Genomic DNA, 22,697 nt, shown 5'->3' on the forward strand with positions numbered 1-22,697 from the left:
ATGGACCTTGTCCCTCCCTCACTGTTCAAACTGTACATGGTTGACTAGTAGCAGAATAAGAGTGTCTCTGGTAACTGGCAAGAATGGCTTCAGAGCCAAGTGAACTTGCGCTCTACTCCAATACTAACCTCTTTCCAGTTGTGGCCACAGCTCCCTGGGTCATAAGGATGTTCATCTGAGGCCTCCAGCTGTCCAGAGAGGTGGCTGTTACCACTGTTTGTGAAGGAGCAGAAGGTCAAAATGGAAACTTGACCCGGATGATTTTCTTTTAAACTGCTTGACGCTTGGCAACAGTTTTCACAATTTCCTAGCTTATGATGCCACTTATCTACCAAATATTCTTGCAGAGGTGCATATGCAACCATGCATCCCAGATGACAAAGCTGCATGAGGCCTTGCACCCCAGATGACAAAGCTGCATGAGGCCTTGCATCCCAGATGACAAAGCTGCATGAGGCCTTGCATCCCAGATGACAAAGCTGCATGAGGCCTTGCATCCCAGATGACAAAGCTGCATGAGGCCTTGCATCCCGGATGAAAAAGCTGCATGAGGTCTTGCAATCACAAAGCTGCAAGAGGCCTTGCATCCCAGATCACAAAGCTGCATGAAGCCTGTCAATCACAAAGTTGCAAGAGGCCTTGCATCCGAGATCACAAAGCTGCATGGGGCCTTGCAATCACAAAGCTGCATGAGGCCTTGCATCCCAGACCTCAAAGCTGCATGAGGCCTTGCAGTCACAAAGCTGCATGAGGCCTTGCATCTCAGATCACAAAGCTGCATGGGGCCTTGCAATCACAAAGCTGCATGAGGCCTTGCAGTCACAAAGCTGCAAGAGGCCTTGCATCCCAGATCACAAAGCTGCATGAGGCCTTGCATCCCAGATCACAAAGCTGCATGAGGCCTGGCAATCACAAAGTTGCAAGAGGCCTTGCATCCCAGATCAGAAAGCTGCATGAGGCCTTGCAGTCATAAAGCTGCATGAGGCCTTGCATCCCAGATCACAAAACTTCATGAGGCCTCGCAATCACAAAGCTGCATGAGGCCTCGCAATCACAAAGCTGCATGAGGCCTCGCAATCACAAAGCTGCATGAGGCCTGGCAATCACAAAGTTGCAAGAGGCCTTGCATCCCAGATCACAGAGCTGCATGAGGCCTTGCAATCACAAAGCTGCATGAGGCCTTGCATCCCAGATCACAAAGCTGCATGAGGCCTTGCAGTCACAAAGCTGCAAGAGGCCTTGCATCCCAGATCACAAAGCTGCATGAGGCCTGGCAATCACAAAGTTGCAAGAGGCTTTGCATCCCAGATCAGAAAGCTGCATGAGGCCTTGCAGTCATAAAGCTGCATGAGGCCTTGCATCCCAGATCACAAAGCTGCATGAGGCCTTGCATCCCAGATCACAAAGCTGCATGAGGCCTTGCATCCCAGATCACAAAACTGCATGAGGCCTCGCAATCACAAAGCTGCAAGAGGCCTTGTGTCCCAGATCACAAAGCTGCATGAGGCCTTGCAATCATAAAGCTGCAAGAGGCCTTGCATCCCAAATCCTCACCTCATATACTGAAGGAGACTGAACAACATGGGTTTGTAGGCATTTCTGACAGATGCAAAGAAACTTCTTTGGAAGACATACAGACCCTCATTACAACCTTGGTGGGCGGCGGAGGCTGCCCGCCAAGGTTGAACCGCCAAGCGGCCGCCTATGCAACCGCAAACCCACCGGCCGCATTTCAACATCCCCGCTGGGCCGGCGGGGATGTTGGCCGTAACATTGCAGCCGGCTCCTAATGGACCCGGCCGTGTTGCGGCTGTGCGACCGGTGGAGCTGCACCCGTCGCGCTTTTCACTGTCTGCTGTGCAGACAGTGAAAAGCAGGGTGGGGCTGTGCCTGGGGGCCCCGCGACTCCCCTTCCTGCCAGCCTTTCCATCGCGGTCTCTACCGCCATGGACAGGCTGAAGGGAAGGGGAGTATTACTCCCCAGGGCATCGCTGCAAGCAGCACTGCCCTGGCGGATTATAACCGCTGGGACAACGATGGTGGAAAACCACCGGTCCCGGCGGTGTGCAAATTGTTCTGCCAGCCTGTTGGCGGTACGATCGCCAAAACAACCCTGGTGGTCTTTGACCGCCAGGGTTGTAATGAGGGCCACAGTTCCTTTTCTATGTCTTGAACCTCTTGCTTTATGTTAGAACCAGAGCAGATTTCTTTACATTCAGATATAGACCCAACTTGTAGAGTAGGTCTACAGCCAAGTGCAGACCTTGAAGTTTGGGAAGAAAGGAATGCATTGTTTAACTGTAGGAAGTTGGCTCTGTATATACTATTTCAAAGAAAGAAATAGTGTGCACAGAGTCCAAGGGTTCCCCTTAGAGGTAAGATAGTGGCAAAAGTAGATAATTCTAGTGCACTATTTTGTGGTAGTGTGGTCGAACAGTAGGCGTATCAGAGGGTAGTGTTAAGAATTTGTTGTACACACACAGGCAAAAAATGAGGAACAATCACCCAAAGACTTACTCCAGGCCAATAGGTTTTTATATTGAAAAATACCTTTTTTTAGTTTATTTTAAGAACCACAGGTTCAAGATTTACAATTAATACTTTAAATGTAAGGTACTTCACTTAGATACTTTAGGGACTTTGAATGAAAACAATATCATGTACAGTCTTTGTAAAAATGACAATAAGCTATTTTCAAAGTGGACACTGTGCAAAAATCAACAGTTCCTGGGGGAGGTAAGTAAAGGTTAGATTAGGAGGTAAGTAAAACACTTACAAGTCTCAGTCCAGGGGCATAGGCAGCCCACCGTTAGGGGTTCAAGGCAACCCCAAAGTTACCACACCAGCAGCTCAGGGCCGGTCAGGTGCAGAGGTCAAAGAGGTGCCCAAAACACATAGGCGCCTATGAAGAACAGGGGTGCTCCAGTTCCAATCTGCCAGCAGGTAAGTACCCGTGTCCTCGGGGCAGACCAGGGGTGTTTTGTAGAGCACTGGGGGGGGGACACAAGTAGGCACACAACACACACCCTCAGTGGCACAGGGGCGGCCGGGCGCAGTGTGCAAAGCAGACGTCGGGTTTTGTATAGGTTTCAATGGAGGTACCTAGGGGTCACTCTAGCGGTGCAGGCAGGCAAGCACAGGGGAGGCTTCTCGGGACAGCCATCACCTTGGCAAGGCAGAGGGTCGCCTGGGGTCACTCCTGCGTCGAAGTTTGGTTCCTCCAGGTCCTGGGGGCTGCGGGTGCAGTGTTGGTTCCAGGCGTTGGGTCCCTTGTTACAGGCAGTAGCGGTCAGGGGGAGCCTCTGGATTCTCTCTGCAGGCTTCGCTGTGGGGACTCAGGGGGGTCGTCTCTGGTGACTTGCGGGCTCGCAGTCGCCGGGGAGTCCTCCCTGAGGTGTTGGTTTTCTACAGGTCGAGCCGGGGGCATCGGGTGCAGAGTGTAGAGCCTCACGCTTCCCGCGGAAAACGTGAAGTCCTTGGAAGTTGCTTCTTTGTTGCAAAGAAGTAGCTGGTTTTGAACAGGGCCCCTGTTCACGGGAGTTTCTTGGTCCTGTAGTCCAGGGCAGTCCTCTGAGGCTTCAGAGGTCGCTGGTCCCTGACGGATGCGTCGCTGGAGCAAGTTTTCGAAGTTGGAGACAGGCCGGTAGGGCTGGGGCCAAAGCAGTTGTCCTCTTCCTCCTTCTCTGCAGGCTTGTAGGTCAGCAGTCCTTCTTCTCTCTTCAGGTTGCAGGAATCTGATTTCCTGGGATCTGGGGAGCCCCTAAATACTGAATTTAGGGGTGTGTTTAGTTCTGGGAGGGCAGTAGCCAATGGCTACTGTCCCTGAGGGTGGCTACACCCTCTTTGTGCCTCCTCCCTTTGGGGAGGGGGGCACATCCCTAATCCTATTGGGGGAATCCTCCAAACTCAAGATGGAGGATTTCTAAAAGTAAGGGTCACCTCAGCTCAGGACACCTTAGGGGCTGTCCTGACTGGTGGGTGACTCCTCCTTGTTTTTCTAATTATCTCCTCCAGCTTTGCCGCCAAAAGTGGGGGCAGTGACCGGAGGGGCGGGCATCTCCACTAGCTGGGATGCCCTGGGGCGCTGTAACAAAAGGGGTGAGCCTTTGAGGCTCACTGCCAGGTGTTACAGTTCCTGCAGGGGAAGGTGAGAAGCACCTCCACCCAGTACATGCTTTGTTCCTGGCCACAGAGTGACAAAGGCACTCTCCCCATGTGGCCAGCAACATGTCTAGTGTGTGGGAGGCTGGCAGAAACTGGTCAGCCTCCACTAGAAGTCGGGTAGGTATTCAGGGGGCATCTTCTAAGATGCCCTCTGGGTGTATGTTACAATAAATTGCACACTGGCATCAGTGTGCATTTATTGTGCTTAGAAGTTTGATACCAAACTTCCCAGTTTTCAGTGTAGCCATTATGGAACTGTGCAGTTTGTGTTTGACAAACTCCCAGACCATATACTCTTATGGCTACCCTGCACTTACAATGTCTAAGGTTTTGCTTAGACACTGTAGGGGCATAGTGCTCCTGAACATATGCCCTCACATGTGGTATAGTGCTCCCTGCCTTAGGGCTGTAAGGCCTGCTAGAGGGGTGACTTACCTATGCCACAGGCAGTGTGAGGTTGGCATGGCACTCTGAGGGGAGTGTCATGTCGACTTAGTCATTTTCTCCCCACCAGCACACACAAGCTGTGAGGCAGTGTGCATGTGCTAAGTGAGGGGTCTCTAGGGTGGCATAAGACATGCTGCAGCCCTTAGAGACCTTCCCTGGCATCAGGGCCCTTGGTACCAGAGGTACCAGTTAGAAGGGACTTACCAGAGTGCCAGGGTTGTGCCAGTTGTGGAGACAAAGGTACAGTTTAGGAAAAGAACACTGGTGCTGGGGCCTGGTTAGCAGGGCCCCAGCACACTTTCAAATCATAACTTAGTATCAGCAAAGGCAAAAAGTTAGGGGGTAACCATGCCAAGGAGGCATTTCCTTACACTCTCACATTCTGAGAGATGAGGCTATTATTGGGAATACAGAATCTTAAATCTGTCACTAATAATGAGGACAGTGAGGATTCCTTCACCTCACAGGATAGGTCAGTGGGAGACGCTGCGTCAGGCTCCACAGAAGGCGCACAGAAAAGCCATAAAAAGACTTATCATGAGTCTTCATAAGGCACTTCTCACAGAGAGAAAAATTGGAAAAAGACCCTCAATTCCCTCTTCAGCTCTGACAATACATAAGAGAGATCCTTATAACCTTACAATAGGGCGTCTAAAAAATGCCTGTAAAATCATCATTAAGAAGAATTACAAGGACGTAGTTGATGACCATTTCGACTATTGTTACCTCGTCTGTGATGGTCTCGTCTACGAAGGGCCTCGTCTATGATGGCCTCATCTATGGTGGCTTCATATACAATGGGAATCTATGACGGTTGTCCACGACGGTCATCTACAGTGGTCGTCCACGATGGTCATCTAAAGTGGTCTATGAAGGCCTCATCGACGAAGGGCCTCATCTACTGTGGCCTCATCAATGATGGTCATCTACTATGGCCTCATCTATGATGGTCGTGGACGACAGTTACCTACAGTGGTGGCCGTCTACGACGGTCATGCGACTGTCGTCTACAGTGGTCGTGGACGACAGTTACCTACAGTGGTGGCCGTCGACGTTGGTCGTCTACAGTGGTGGTCGTCGACGACAGTCATCTACAGTGGTCGTCGAAGACGGCCTCATCTATGATGGTCATCTACGACAGCCTCACCTACGAGAGTTGCTTACGACAGCCTCACCTACAATGGTCGTCTACGACGGCCTCATCCACGAGGATCGTCCACGACAGTCATCCACGACAGCCTATGTCTATGACATCCTCATCTATGATGGTCGTATATGACAGCCTCATCTATGAGGGTTGTCTACGACAGCCTCATCTATGATGGCCGTCTACGACAGCCTCATATATGATGGCACTATCATCTACGACAGTCGTCTACAGCGGCCTCATCTATGATGGTCGTCTATGACAACCTCATCTACGATGGTCGTCTATGACAGATTTATCTACTATGTTTCTCTTCCAGGGGATCCTCATCAATAGTCATAAACATTGAATATTCCCGCCCTTGTGCGGGGACCCCGGAGCATATATAAAATATATACACATTATACATGTGTAACAAACAGTCATGCAGGCTATCATGTTAAAAACAGGCTAAAATGCTTTATTTCTATGAAGTTTTTTTTTTTTTTTTAAATACTACAATAGAGCATAAATAAGTACCCAAGCTCCTAAAACTAGGCTTGGGGAAGTAAGCAGTAGCAAACTCTAGTGAAAAAATAGAGAAAACTGCATTGAAAAACAATGAAGCATTCTTAGCCAATAGGCTGCATGTAGGTTAACACAGGAGAACCATAAAAACTTTGGCACTGTGCCTTTAAGACCCTGAGCACCTCCAGTATCCCACCATGCCTCAGGGGTGAAGGAAAGGTGACAGTTGGTTCACAGTTAGGTCAGTTCTTTTTTCCGGCTTCTTCTGAGAGGATCCTGGAGCATTGAGCTCTCAGTTTTTCTGAGTTTTCCTCAGAAAAATTCTTTAAAAAAGCGTTTTTTCACTTTTCACTCGACAAGTAACATCTTTGTCTGAGCTAGGAAGGTTTTTTCTGACAGAAAAATGCCTTCTCTTTTTGTCAAATGCCCTGCTTGTGGGAAGAAGAAGGCCCAGTCAGATCCCCACTCTCTGTGCATAGTGTGCCTGCCTCAGAGTCACTGCCCTGACACTTGTAAGTACTGTAAGAACATGTCTAGGAGGACTCTGAAAGACAGAGAGAAGATCCGACTTCATGGGCTTCAGGAGAGGAAAAGAACATCGTCCTCCTCACTCCCCAGGCATCCAGAAGGCCATTCTCAGGAGAGAATGGCCCGGTCGACGTCGACAGGTAGGAAAATACCTGTTTGTTCACCGTCGACGTCGTCGCTACCACCGTCCCACCGGCATAGATCGCCGTCGACGGCGACGCACCCGACGTCGAAGGGAACGGCGTCGAGGGAACATCAGAGCAGGGGCAGGTCTCCGTCGACGGCAGCCCGCCGATCGACGTCGAGCCACCGCCGGCATGCCCGGTCGCCGCCAAAGGCTGTGCGCCCCCCGACGTCAGGACACACGACGTCGAGATCTCCACGACGGCACGAGAAACATCCGCCGTCAACCTCCCATCGCTCCACGTCGAGGCACACGACGGCGAGCAGGTCGAGGTCCAAGGAACGCCGTTCGACGTCAAGGCACTCAACGTCGAGGCAATCAACGTCGAGGCAGGACCAACCGACTGGGCGTCCTTCGACGTCGAAACAGCCATCGACGTCGACACAGGTTTTACCTGTCCAACAGGGAGCAGAACATCGCCCCTCGCCAGACAAGGCTCAGTCTCCAGTGGTCTCCATACCGAGCGACTCTTCTCGGTCAAGAGCATCTCCTGGGCATGTCTCGCCCATCAACCTATCTCCGAGATGGCTGGAGAGCCTCAACAGACCAGCGGCCTCCCCAGATTCGCAATATTCGCGAATGTATTCACCCACTGCCTCCCCGCCAAGAACGCCATCGCCGACAGCCGGGGCAGAACGGGCTCGTTCAGCTCCTCGACAGCCGACCGCGAGGCCTAGGCGCTCGGCTACAGCGTCCCGCAGCAGATCTCGCTCTCAACGGAGATCCAGGTCGCGCTCAAGAAGATCACCCTCTTGGTCTTCATCAGGTTCTTCTGTCGGGCGTTACTCACCTACTCTTACAGATTCACCACCTGCTAGAGTCTCACCAGTGGATGACATAACCACTTTCAACGAGGTGTTGCTAAGAGGAGCGCAGAAACTCAATATAGAGGTTCCAGAACCGTCTACCTCCTCATCAATCATCTTTGAGACGCTACAACAGAGATCAGCGTCGAAAAAGTTGCTGCCTCTAGTGCCTGGTTTGTTGCAGCCGACCATGGACACTTTTCTGGCCCCAGCCTCGCTTAAGTCTGCCCCGGCTCGGATTCTTAAAAAGTACAAGGCTCCAGAGCAAGACCCTTTATTCCTTAGGAAGGATCCGCCGCCAGACTCGGTGATCATAGCTGCCGCCCGAAAGACCCACTCGGTGGCATCTTCATCCACGGTACCCCCGGATAAAGAGAGCAGGCATTTAGACTCTCTGGGAAGAAAGATGTGCGGGACAGCGGCTTCAGCAATGAAGGTCTCTAGTGCGTCTGCGCTCCTGGGCAGGTACGATCGTTCTCTGTGGGATTCCCTCATTAGATTTACAGAAAAACTGCCCAGAGAAGACAGGCAAGATTTCCAAGAGATTCTACAGGAAGGATGCCTGGTATCTAACCAAGTTATCAGCGCGGCAGCGGATGGGGCGGATTTGGCGGCTCATGGGTACGCACATGGTATCTGTGCGAGGAGATCTTCCTGGCTGAGGCTCACTGGCTTGAAACAGGAGGCACAACAACGTATCCTGAATCTCCCATTTGCCGGGAATTCTCTATTCGGTGCCCATGCAGACGAAGAGATGGCCCGCATGAAGACCGAGGTGGATACCATGAAGGCGGTAGGCCTCGAAAGAAGGAAAGATTTCAGGCGGAGGTACAGACCGTACGATAGACGCCCTTTCCAACAGAGGGTTCAAACCCCTCATTGGTCGCAAAGGTCTCAGCAACGACAGGGACGCCCTCTGTTTCAGCGAAGAAACACAAGGGAGCGAGGGTCAAGTAGACCTCAACAGTCCACTCCAAAAGCACCCACTAAGCAATGAAGTCTCGCTTCCCTCGACACTGTACACCACTCCGGTGGGGGGAAGTATTATTGCTCATCTTCACGAGTGGCACTCTATCACAAGAGACAAATGGGTGCTCAATATTGTCGAACATGGCTATTCTCTCCTTTTCAAGCAGCCTCCACCACACTTGCCACCAACCAATCACAATCCGGCTCATCTCACCTTGCTACGCAAGGAGGCTCTCGCCCTCCTAAGAAAGAATGCCATAGAAAGGGTTCCACCTGCCCACAGAGGAAAGGGGGTCTACTCCCGTTACTTTCTAGTAGCAAAGAAGGGTCAAGAGGGCGTTTTCAGGCCAATCCTGGATCTAAGACTGCTGAACAAATACATAAGAAAGCAGAAGTTCAGAATGCTAGCGCTTCACCAAATTTTCCCTCAACTGCATCAGGGAGACTGGATGTGCTCCATCGACCTGCAGGATGCGTATTTCCACATCCCAATAGCTCCAAAGCATCGAAAATTCCTGCGCTTTCGAGTAGCGTTACAGCATTACCAGTTCAGGGTTCTACCCTTTGGCCTGAAATCTGCTCCAAGAGTTTTCTCGAAATGTATGGCAGTGGTGGCGGCGCATCTACGAAGACAAAGGATATACATATATCCATACCTAGACGACTGGCTACTAAAGGCTTCTTCTCCGGAGCAGGCGAGAAGCCATCGGGACATTGTACTAGGAGTTTGCGAAGCTCTAGGTCTTCAGGTCAATTACCAGAAGTCAACCTTGACTCCAACGCAGAGTCTTCACTACCTAGGAGCTATCATAAACACAGAACTACAAAAAGTGTATCCTTCGGAGGAACGACTGTCCTCAATAAACATGAAGTGCCAGGACCTGTTGAGAGCCAGCGCACCTACGGCACGTCAGGTGACATCACTACTGGGCTCCATGGCATCGTGCATCTTTATTGTCCCAAATGCCAGACTCCACATGAGACCCCTCCAAGAGGCATTGGAGGCCAATTGGAGCCAAAGAACAGGTCGCTGGGAAGACACAATGCGGCTACCGGAGGTAGCACTGCAGTCATTGAGATGGTGGATGCACAGACCTCACCTGTCAGTGGGTGCTCCGTTTCACCAGGTACTTCCATCCGACACTCTGGTAACGGATGCGTCTCTTCAGGGATGGGGGGCTCATCTGGGTCCTTTTCAAGCGCAGGGTCTGTGGTCAGACAAGGAGAAGCAGTACCACATCAATCTGCTAGAACTCAGAGCGGTCCATCTGGCTCTCAAGTCTTTCACACCGCTAATTCAGGGGAAAACTCTATTGATACAGACGGACAATACAACCACGATGTATTACTTGAACAAACAAGGGGGAACGAGATCCCTACCCCTTTCACGAGAGTCCCAAGCGATATGGCATTGGCTCCTGGCCAGAGGAATGTCAATCACAGCAGTTCACCTGCCAGGTCAGCAGAACGTAGAAGCAGACTTTCTAAGCAGACACCTGGAGGACGTTCACGATTGGGTCCTGCACGACGAAGTCGCAGAATACATCTTCGCGCAATGGGGTCGGCCTCAACTGGACCTCTTCGCAGACGATGTAAACAGGAAATGCCCAGACTTCGCATCCAGGTTCTACCGTCCAGGATCTCGAGGGAATGCCCTGTTGATCGACTGGTCAGGGACATTTCTTTACGCTTTTCCTCCGATTCCCCTCATTCCGGCAGTGATCAGCAAACTTTACGGATCCAGGACCAGAATGATTCTTATAGCGCCACAATGGCCTCGACAATTCTGGTACACGGATCTCCTCAACCTGTCGGAAAAACCTCACAGGAGGCTGCCGTGCAGACCGGATCTTCTGAGCAGAATGGAGGGCAGGATTCTGCATCCCAACCTACCCTCTCTGAGCTTAACAGCATGGCTCCTGAATTCCTGCAGTATGGGCACCTAGGACTCTCGCAGGAGTGCATGAACATCTTGAAAGAGTCCAAACGGCCTTCCACGCGGCGTTCATACGCTTTTAAGTGGAAGAGATTCTACATATGGTGCTGTCAGCAAGGCCATAATCCCATACGGGCGCAGGAGGACGTCATACTGTCCTATTTGCTTCACCTAGCGAAATCCGGTCTGCAGGTATCATCTATTAAGGTACATTTGTCTGCTATTACTGCCTATCGCAAGTCACCTTCTCAGGAATCCTTCTTTACGAAACCTGTAGTCAAGGATTTCTTAGAAGGTTTGAAGAAAGTTTTTCCGCCAATTCGGAGGCCTTCTCCTCCGTGGGAACTGAACATAGTCCTAACAAAACTTATGGGCCCTCCTTTCGAGCCTATCCATAAGGCCTCCTTACAACACCTTACGTGGAAAACGGCTTTTCTGGTGGCCATTACTTCAGCGAGGAGGGTCAGTGAGATCCAGGCCTTGTCTGCAAAAGAACCGTACACGGTTTTTCATGACAATAGAGTAGTTCTACGAACTCACCCATCTTTCCTTCCGAAGGTGGTGTCAGAATTCCATATTAATCAGACCATAACTTTACCGACGTTCTTTCCCAATCCGGAAACTCCGGCTGAGAAAGCATTGCACTCATTAGACTTGAAAAGTGTGCTGAAATTTTATCTGGACAAGACAAAATCGATTAGACACTCTAACCGCTTGTTTGTGAACTATGGTCATTTAAGGACAGGAGAAGCAGCATCTAAGCGAACAATATCAAGATGGATAGTCTCTTGTATTGTTAATACTTACCAGCTAGCTAATAGACAATTGCTAGCGCGGCCTAGAGCGCATTCCACAAGGGGAAAAGCGGCTACTGCTGCTCTCCTTAACAATGTTCCTATATCTGAGATTTGTAAGGCTGCTACATGGAAGTCTGTCCATACTTTTACAAGACATTATTGTTTAGACTCAGATGCAAGAGCGGATGCCCAAGTGGGGCAGGCCTCTCTATGGAATTTATTTGCGTAAGACATGTCTATTCCTGCACTTCTATCGGACAGTCCGCTGGGTTTAGGGATGGGCTTGCTAATCTATTCAATGTTTATGACTATTGATGAGGATCCCCTGGAAGAGAAGGATAAGTTACTTACCTGTAAATCCTAGTTCTCTTCCAGGGGTATCCTCATCAAAGTCATAAACAACCCACCCTCCTCCCCGGACACACGTCTACTGGAAGTGCAGGACAGACAGTATTTTGATTCAATTATACAAATTGTCACCGTAAAAAGAACTGACCTAACTGTGAACCAACTGTCACCTTTCCTTCACCCCTGAGGCATGGTGGGATACTGGAGGTGCTCAGGGTCTTAAAGGCACAGTGCCAAAGTTTTTATGGTTCTCCTGTGTTAACCTACATGCAGCCTATTGGCTAAGAATGCTTCATTGTTTTTCAATGCAGTTTTCTCTATTTTTTCACTAGAGTTTGCTACTGCTTACTTCCCCAAGCCTAGTTTTAGGAGCTTGGGTACTTATTTATGCTCTATTGTAGTATTTAAAAAAAAAAAAAAAAAAAAACTTCATAGAAATAAAGCATTTTAGCCTGTTTTTAACATGATAGCCTGCATGACTGTTTGTTACACATGTATAATGTGTATATATTTTATATATGCTCCGGGGTCCCCGCACAAGGGCGGGAATATTCAATGTTTATGACTTTGATGAGGATACCCCTGGAAGAGAACTAGGATTTACAGGTAAGTAACTTATCCTTATCTACCACGGTCCTATACAATGCCCTCATCTATGATAGTTATCTATGACAGCCTCATCTACGATGTTTGTCTGCAACAGCCTCTTCTGATAGTTGCCTACTACGACGGCCTTCCCTACACTGACCTAGTCTACGTGAAACCACATCTATGATGGCCTCTTCTCTGTATGCTTTGTCGACGACGACCTTGTCTATGACTGCATCCTCTACGATGGCCTCATCTGCGGCGAAGGCCTCGTCAACAACAAACATTGTCTACATCCGCCTCGTCGAACTTGATCACAATACAAATTAAGACAAAGCATGTAATTGTTGACAAGAGCAAAACACACATAATCCAGAATAATTTAGTGTCAAGCATTAAGGTACCAATATCTGTCTTCAACAGTCAATATATTGTGGGGCAATATATGGAGCAATTACACCACTCCACCTCCAACTGCAGAGCATGGGTCAGGTCCATGTATCTTTAGTACTAGAGCGTCAGAGCATATTACACCCGCAGCTGGTGGATTCCCCCACCAGATTCATTTTGGTGGTTTCCATACCGTTCAAAGCGACCTACCAAACACTTCCAGCTTCCTATAGCAAAGAAAAAAATAGTTTTTTTTCCTTCATGAATTTAAATAGGAAAGCTGTAAAAGCTATTCCAATTGCTGATATATCCAGGAGGAATTACAATCATGGAAAACCCTCTCAATCATAATTCCGCCTAACCATCAAGGACACGTTCTCATCATGGCCCAGACTAATGTACGGGCTGCCAATTCACTGGCAATACGAGGCAGGCATAGCCACTAGAAGTGGTCAGACATGGCCACATAAATAAAATGTTTGCCGGAAGATTTGTTTTTAAAATGCTGCTGTAGGGGGGTGCGAAATCATATGTCAGCATAGATTGTGCTATTGATAAAGCTTCAATAGGATTCCCACAACCAGCAGGGTAGGTGTTCCCTGGATGCTATGGTTCAAGGCCACAACATTTAAAATTTGAGGTACAAATATATATAATATTTTTATAGTACTGTGCAGACACTCTGTTTGCCAAGCACGTTGACGACTCCTTGCAAGCACAATTTCGAATGAAACAGGGACTCAAAAAATACACTTATCCATTGATAGGTATCTGACTTAGCAACGCTCTCAGTAGCCCTTAGGCTAGCTTACCTACAGTGACAACATTCTAATACTGATTACTCCATCCTGTGGGAAAAACAGTTCAAAAAATGTTTACATCTATGGCAGAAAATAGCATTGGACAAATAAGTCCCGGATCTCATCACACACAGATATATGTTGCAGCTCACCCAGATTTCACCACCTCCTTCGGAAGGAAGTGCTAGCCACGCTGACCAAAGGTTCCATAGAGAAAGGCCCCCATTCTCAGCAAGGAAGAGGCTTCTATTCTTGGTTTTGCCTCATAAACCAGAAAACAGAGGAGTGTCCATCCATCATACACCTCCAGAAATTCACAAGTATTTCCAGAAACAATCCCTTTATGTGGTCTCCTTCAGCACAGGAATTATATTTTTGTATTCCCACCCACTCATTAGAGTTCTTCCATTTGGCTTCAGATCAGCTTTTTCAGGAAGGGTTTCCCAAACTTCGACAACTCGTTGATAAAAGCACCAACGGCATTTTGAGTGTCCACGGCTACAAAGGCTTGCCTAAAGTTGTTTCACAAGCTGTCTCCTTGTGAATTATCAGAGATAATCAACTGCTCCATCAAAGAAGATACTGTCTGTTGAGTTAGCTTTTGGGAGTCAGGTCCTCAGCGATCAATATGATCCCTCTTGTACACCGGAAAATGAATACCTTACAGGAGCAGCTACAAAAACAATAGATTCAGTCAAACAAAGCATTTGAGAGCCTGGTGAGGGAAACACCCGTAAGAACGAGTCTGCGACCACGAGGTTGTGAAAAACGAAAGCGAAACAACGCTTTCGTTTTCCACGACTTCCTGGTTTTGGTACCTTAACCACGCATGTCTGACCAACGTACATGCATGGTTAAGGTACAGAAGGGAGTCGGAGTGGACGCAGTGAAGGAGGAGGTAAGTTGGGCTGGGGCTGTTTTTGGGGGGGGGCAGGGGGTGATTTGGGTTTAGGCGGGGGCAGGGTTTATGTTTTAGGGGCGGGGTGGGGACTCGGGTATTTTTAGTTTGTGGGGTGGAGGGCTGGGGGTGCTTAGGGTTTTGTGGGGAGGGGGATCAGGGTTTAGGTTTAAGGGCTGGGGTGGAAGCTTGCTGGGTTGTGCATGCTGATTGGTAATGCCTTTACTAGGAATGCGTTTACAACGGTAAAATCATTGTAAACGCATTTGTGGTAAAGGCATTAGTGTTTAGAACGAGGTCGTTGTTCTGACCTCGTTGTTGAGCCACGGGTGGTTTAGGCACCCGTGGTTACGACATATAACCGCCTGGTGAATTTCACATAGGTATGATGGAAGCTCTAGTCTGGTAGTCTCACACTAAAAATACTTCCCTGGAAAGCTGGGGCAGTCATATACAGAACCTCTAATTCGAGGAAAGTAGTCTGCTCCAGAAGAGCCTACATATTGCTCACCTAGATCTGAAAGCCATTGTTCGGTCTCCAAACTTTCCTGCCAGTGTAGCAGAGTCTTCGGTGTTAGTTCGCATGGACAACAGCACCAGCATGCAATATGTGAATAAACAAAGCGGCACAAGATCTTTGGCAGTGTCCAAGGAAGACCAGGAAATCTAGAGTTGGCTAATGACACACAGGATAACTCTTTGGGCCGAACATATTCCCTGGACTAGAAATCCCTTAGCAGACATGCTAAGCAAAACTAGAAACAGCCTTCAAGAAGGAGAATTTAATAATTCGGCTCTAAGTGTGTTCTTGTTCACAGCAAACTGGCTTCACATCTCTTTGCAACAAACAAAACCGGCAAATACCAGTTCTATGCAAGTTGGCTTCCACATCCAGGATCTTGGAGGAATGCCTTTCGACAGATGGTCCAGTATCTATACCTAACATTTTCCCCAAAACCTTTAATACCAAGGATTCTCACCAAGAGGAAAGCAAAGCAGTGTTCTCTTGTCCTGATAGCCCTCAGGTGGCTAGTGCAGCATTGGTTTGCTGGGCTTCTCCTGCTATCACAATACAACCACATTCACCTACCAACATTCTGTGAACCTTTGATGATAAACTAAGTCCAGGCCCTTCATCCTGACCTGACTTCTTTCCTCTTAGGCGCAAAGCTCCTAAATTCCATCAATCCAAAGATCTCAATATTCCTCACGACTGCAGGCATATTCTCTCCAAGTCAAGGAGGCCACAATAAGGACACATAAACATTAATGGAAAATCAAACCTACATCCTCTACTAGAATAATCTGGCAAATAACTATCCTATCTCCTATCACCAGCTCAGTCACAGTTGTTACATGAGTCCGTTAAGGTACAGCTTACAGCACTATCAATCTATAGCTGTTCATCACATTTTTACTTTCTACTTGTAGGAATTTGGCTCTATATATACTATTTCAAAGTAAGAAATAGTGTGCACAGAGTCCAAGGGTTCCCCTCAGACGTAAGATAGTGGCAAAAGTAGATCATTCTAATACTCTATTTTGTGGTAGTGTGGTCGATCAGTAGGCTTATCAGAGGGTAGTGTTAAGCATTTGTTGTACACACACAGGCAATAAATGAGGAACACACACTCAAAGACTTACTCCAGGTCAATAGGTTTTTATATTGAAAAGTATCTTTTCTTAGTTTATTTTAAGAACCACAGGTTCAAGAATTACAGTAAACACTTTAAATGTAAGGTTCTTCACTTAGATACTTTAGGAACTTTGAATGGAAACAATATCATGTACAGTCTTTGTAAAAAATGGCAATAAGCTATTTTCAAAGTGGACACAGTGCAAAAATCAACAGTTCCTGTGGGAGGTAAGTAAAGGTTCGATTAAGAGGTAAGTAAAACATTTACAAATCTCAGTTCTGGGGCATAGGCATCCCACCGTTGGGGGTTCAAGGCAACCCCAAAGTTACCACACGAGCAGCTCAGGGCCGGTCAGGTGCAGAGGTCAAAGAGGTGCCCAAAACACATAGGCGCCTATGGGGAACAGGGGTGTTCCGGGTTCCAGTCTGCCAGCAGGTAAGTACCTGCGTCCTCGGGGAAGACCAGGGGGGATTCGTAGAGCACTGGGGGGGGCACAAGTAGGCACACAAAACACACCCTCAGCGGCACAGGGGCGGCCGGGTGCAGTGTGCAAAGCAGGCTTCGGGTTTCAGGTAGGAAACAATGGAGGGACCCAGGGGTCACTCTAGCGGTGCAGGCAGGCACGGGGGGGCTCCTTGGGGCAGTCACCACCTGGGCTAGGCAGAGGGTCGCCTGGGGGGTCACTCCTGCGTCAAAGTTCGGTTCCTTCAGGTCCTGGGGGCTGCGGGTGCAGGGTTGGTTCCAGGCGTCGCGTCCCTTGTTACAGGCAGTCGCGGTCAGGGGAAGCCTCTGGATTCTCTCTGCAGGCGTCACTGTGGGGGCTCAGGGGGGTCGTCTCTGGTTACTCATGGGCTCGCAGTCGCTGGGGAGTCCTCCCTGAGGTGTTTGTTCTCTGGATCTCGAGCCGGGGCGTGGGGTGCAGAGTGGGAAGTCTCACGCTTCCGGCGGGAAACGTGAAGTCTTTGGAAGTTGCTTCTTTGTTGCAAACAAGTAGCTAGTTTTGAACAGGGCCGCTGTTCACTGGAGTTTCTTGGTCCTTTAGTGCAGGGCAGTCCTCTGAGGCTTCAGAGGTTGCTGGTCCCTGTCGGATGCGTCGCTGGAGCAGGTTGTCGAAGTGGGAGACAGGCTGGTAGGGCTGGGGCCAAAGCAGTTGTCATCTTCCTCCTTCTCTGCAGGCTTGTAGGTCAGCAGTCCTTCTTGTTTCTTCAGGTTGCAGGAATCTGATTTCCTGGGATCTGGGGAGCCCCTAAATACTGAATTTAGGGGTGTGTTTAGGTCTGGGAGGGCAGTAGCTAATGGCTACTGTCCTTGAGGGTGGCTACACCCTCTTTGTGCCTCCTCCCTGAGGGGAGGGGGGCACATCCCTAATCCTATTGGGGGAATCTTCCAAACTCAAGATGGAGGATTTCTCAAGGCAGAGGTCGCCTCAGCTCAGGGCACCTTAGGGGCTGTCCTGACTGGTTTGTGACTGCTCCTTGTTTTTCTCATTATCTCCTCCGGCCTTGCCGCCAAAAGTGGGGGCAGTGGCTGGAGGGGTGGGCATCTCCACTAGCTGGGATGCCCTGGGGTGCTGTAACAAAAGGCATGAGCCTTTGAGGCTCACCGCCAGGTGTTACAGTTCCTGCAGGGGGAGGTGATAAGCATCTCCACCCAGTACAGGCTTTGTTCCTGGCCACAGAGCGACAAAGGCATTCTCCCCATGTGGCCAGCAACATGTCTGGTGTGTGGCAGGCTGGCAGAAACTGGTCAGGCTACACCAAAAGTCGGGTAGGTATTCAGGGGGCATCTCTAAGATGCCCTCTGGGTGTATGTTACAATACATTGCACACTGGCATCAGTGTGCATTTATTGTGCTGAGAAGTTTGATACCAAACTTCCCAGTTTTCAGTGTAGCCATTATGGAATTGTGGAGTTCTTGTATGACAGACTCCCAGACCATATACTCTTTATGGCTACCCTGCACTTACAATGTCTAAGGTTTTGCTTTGACACTGTAGGGGCACAGTGCTCATGCACATATGCCCTCACCTGTGGTATAGAGCACCCTGCCTTAGGGCTGTAAGGCCTGCTAGAGGGGTGCCTTACCTATGCCACAGGCAGTGTGAGCTTGGCATGGCACTCTGAGGGGAGGGCCATGTTGACTTAGTAATTTTCTCCCCACCAGCAGACACAAGCTGTGAGGCAGTGTGCATTTGCTGAGTGAGGGGTCCCCAGTGTGGCATAATACATGCTGCAGCCCTTAGAGACCTTCCCTGGCATCAGGGCCCTTGGTATCAGGGGTACTAGTTACAAGGGACTTACCTGAGTGCCAGGGTTGTGCCATTTGTGGAGACAAAGGTACAGTTTAGGGAAAGAACACTGGTGTTGGGGCCTGGTTAGCAGGGTCCCAGCACACTTTCAAATCATAACTTGGCATCAGCAAAGGCAAAAAGTCAGGGGGTAACCATGCCAAGGAGGCATTTCCTTACAGTGTGCATATTATTCATGCAGCATTATTACCTGGAATCGGCGCAGCGCAATCATACAGTGGTTGGATTGGTTTTACTATACCACTTATTTCATTAAGGGCAGCCTCTTTTGGTTCCATGTGTTTATGTATTCATGCAGATTTTCATGTAGGATGTGTATATGTGGATATATGTATAAATGTATTATATTGCATATGAATATATATATTTTCTACTCACTATCCACTATTTGCGCTAATACTATAAGATATACAAGTACAGTAACTGCTTGCTATTCTGATTCAAGCATGTGAATCTATGAAAGATCTAATACTGGAAGAGAAAATAAGTTACCTACCTGCAACTGCAGTTCTCCAGTATTGGTATATTTCATAGATTCACATGCGACCCTCCCTTCTCCCCAGAGAGGCTCCTCTTATAACTCGGGATTATCTAGTCCCACTTGTGCTTGAAAATCTGAGGGTCTCAGCCTCTGTTGGGAGTGTTCTAGAGGGTGCTGTCGCTTGATTGGTTATAGTTTGTTTGGTCCTTTTTTTACGAAAGGAGATGGATAGGCTATTAAACTGACCTTTTCATTGCCATTATAGCCTATGATAAGTCATATATATTCATATACTGCTTTATTAAGTTATCATGGGACTCCCACTTCGATGACAGGGAATTATTCAAGCATGTGAATCTATGAAAGATACCAATATAGGAGAACTGCAGTCACAGGTAAGTAACATTTTCTTACTATGGGAAAACCCCCTTCTGGAGGCAAAGACACACTAAATTTACACAGTCAGGTACTGGGAAATAACATAAAATAGCAAGGGTCCTTTGGGGGCCCCAACGGTGGATTCTAGATGAAGAGGACCTGCAAAAGAAGAGGACAGAGTTCAGTCCACGCAGGAGTGTCCAGGTGGGGCAGGAGGCAATGCCCACCCTTCTGTGGGTGAAGAGGAAGTCCAGCTGCAGAGGAGTCCCTGAAGTCACCTAGGAGCTGTCTATCTTTGGTTGACGGATTGCAGACGGGTCAGTGTCAGGAGGACCACCAACAAGCACAAGCAAATCCAACTGGAGCTGTTAAAGATTTGCATAGCTGAAGAGGACCAGCAAGGTCCTGGTGACTCGACGCTAGGAGGGGGGTCAAGGCTGACCATCAGAACACAGGAAAGCAAGCAGAAGCAGTTGGAGCCCCCACGAGCAACCCACTGGCAGCAGACACAGTAAGTCACAGTGAGGCCCAGGCAGCACACCTGAAGAGGAGTCCTACGTCACTGGAGCAGCAGTGAGGAGACTGTCCTTGCAGAGGTGAAGTGCTGGGGGCCAGGGCTACTTGGAGCCTGAAGATCCCTCAGAGCAGGAGTCAATAAGCCTTAGTTGCTGCAACAGTCGCGGTGCACAGGGGTTCTGTCTTGGAGGAAGAGGCAAGAACTCACTGTCTCCAAAGTTGGACAGAAGGCAGGTAAGACCCAGAGGACCCCCTCAGAACCACCACCTGTTTTGGAGAATCTTTGCAGGTCCAGAGGACAGCAGGTCCCAACAGCCAGATGTCCTTGCTTTACGTACCAGCGGATGCAGGGAATTGACTCCTTCACTCCAAAGGAGATTCCCTCTTGCTTCTTTGCTGCAGCTGAAGTCTTGCCGATCCCAGAGGATGCACAGATAGCCTCTGAGCGCCACCAGACTGCTTTGAAGGGCACATTTGGTGCCTTCTTGCATAATCCGGTTTGCACCAGTTTCGGAACCCCTAGTTCCGGCTCTGGCGCAAAGCTACACAAAAGACAGGGAAGTGACCACCTCCCTGTCCAACTCCTCCCTTAGGGAGGTGCACAGAGCTCTGCCAGGTGGCCAATTTATTCTGCCAACTTGGAAATAACATGTGCAGAGGCCCCTGGGAGCACCGGACTGTTTAGGCCAGGTAGATGATGTCCCTGCTCTCTTCTGATAGGTGGGTCACTTCAAAGAGTGACAAACCCCCTCTTAGGGTTACTTAAGGGCTCCCCCGTGGGTGGGTCCTCAGATCCGTTGACTCGGACTCTCCAAGGAGCTCTCTACAAGACATCTTTGCTCCTGGCCTCTGGAATCGCTTCTGGTCTTCGTTGGAACCAAACAAGTCTGCTTCTGATGGGAATGCTCCCATTGCAAAATTGTTTCTTGAAATACTGCAAGAATTCAGCAACATCCAAGGCTGTGCATCCTCCAGGGTCACAAGGACTCTGTTTGCACGTGGAAGCACAAAGGCGTCTCCTTTGAAGTGAATGAGTCACTCCCCTGCAACCGCAGGCACCTCAAGACAATGTCGACTGGCTGGTGTGATCTGCTGTCCACAGACATCTGAAGATCATGCAACACAGGTGGTGAGTCTGTGGCCTCCTCTGGGTCCTACTTGTTTTTCAACCAACTTGGGAGACTGTGGGCCCCTGCTCCTACCACTGGGCTGGAACCCCTGTGCACCGCGACTGTTGCACTTGCCAAGGCTTGTTGACTCTTCCTCCAGGAGATCTTCAGGCACCGAGAAGTCTTGGCCCCCAGCACTCTGCAACGTGAAGATCAGCCCCTGTCCTGCAGCTCCTGCGATGTGGGACTTCTGTTTTGTTGTGCCGGTGAGGCCTCTCTATGTCCATCTCTTGTGGGGCATTCATGAGGGCTCCATCGACTTCTGTTGGCCTTCCTTTGTGGCCTTCCTTTGTGCGGAGGGCCAGCTCCGACTCCCCCTTCTGGGTAGAGTCTCCTGGACCTTGTTGGTCCCTAAAACTTTGCAAACTCTTCTACAATTCCTGTTTGCATTTGCCAGTGCTTGTTGGTGTCCTGGCTGGTCACTGACCCTCCTTCAATCCGGCCACTGTCCAGCTGTAGATTCACATGCACCCACCCTCCTCCCCGGAAACCCATGGCTGTTGTAGTATAACTTTAAATTCTTATACGCGTGGACATCTCTTTCTAACACTTCACTCACACTCCATTCTCACCAGAGTGCAGGAAAATTATGTGGAGTCAATGCGCATGTGCACTATCACCGAGAAGAGGGGTCACTGTACCTTGTGCCTCCAGAAGATTCTTCAAAGAAAAACAACTTGTGTACATCTGGACCCAACACTAGATGGCAGAAGTATGCAGAGCATGTGACTCTACAGCACTACATGACACGAACAGTTGCTTACAGGGTAAGTAACTTAATCCTTTTAAAGGAAGACAAAAGTCCATCTATTGGAGCGGCCTCCTTCTTTTAAGTCGAAAAGATTGTGAATCTGCGGTATTGAGGAAAAACACCGATCCTACGAAATATCGGGAAGAAGAAGTTCCTTACCTCCTATTTAAGCAGATCAAGCTCACTGTTCTATTCTTTAAAGATAGAGCTTGCTGCTATTAAAGCTTACAGGAAAGATAAGGTGTTCCCATCAGTTAGGAGACCTTCTCTTCTTTCGGAACTCATTCTAGTTGTTTCTAAACTTATGTATCCTACTTATGAATCTATTCAAAAGGCTCCCTTCCAGCTGCTTTTTTAGTGGCAATCAATTGTGCACACAGCATTAGTAAATGTCATGCCTTATGTTCTGACAAGCCCTGAACAGCCTTCCAGAGGATCAAAGAAGGACACACTCAGGGTTTCTTTTCAGGGTGGTCTCAGTTTTCAATGTAATCAGACTATTCACTGTTGCTGAAAGGTCCTTGCAGACTTTGGATGTTGGGAGGGTTCTTAACTTTTATCTCAATAAAATGAAACACAGCCGCTGGTCTGACTCTCTTTGTAAACTATGGACCTGTTCAAGCAAGCTTATCTATTCCAAAGCAGTCAATTTGCCGAAGGATTGTCTCTCGCCTTTTTCTTGGTTAATTGAAGGTGCAAAAATCCTTGATGGTTAAATCCAAGGCCCAATCTACTAGATGTTAAGCTACTGCTTTGTTAAGGAATAGCTTTTTATTAAAGAATATCCCTGCAACAGAGATTTGTAAGGTTCCAACTTGGTGCTTGGTCCATACTTTGTCCAAGTTTCAGGTCCATAGCAGATGCTGAAGTTGGGAACCTACTTTGAGGAATCTTTTTGCCTAAATGGAAATGTTTTCTTCTTTCGACTGCGTGATGTGGGATTGGTT

At 48.9% G+C, this 22,697-nt stretch overlaps 1 protein-coding gene across 3 annotated transcripts in view; it reads left to right on the forward strand.

The window, feature by feature from the left end:
• CIZ1 (CDKN1A interacting zinc finger protein 1) overlaps nucleotides 1-22,697 on the forward strand; it is a 579,230-nt gene that overhangs the window by 443,542 nt on the left and 112,991 nt on the right. The window lies entirely within an intron of this gene.

The sequence above is a fragment of the Pleurodeles waltl genome, chromosome 6 (genome assembly GCF_031143425.1).
Source record: "Pleurodeles waltl isolate 20211129_DDA chromosome 6, aPleWal1.hap1.20221129, whole genome shotgun sequence".
Lineage (NCBI taxonomy): Eukaryota > Metazoa > Chordata > Amphibia > Caudata > Salamandridae > Pleurodeles > Pleurodeles waltl.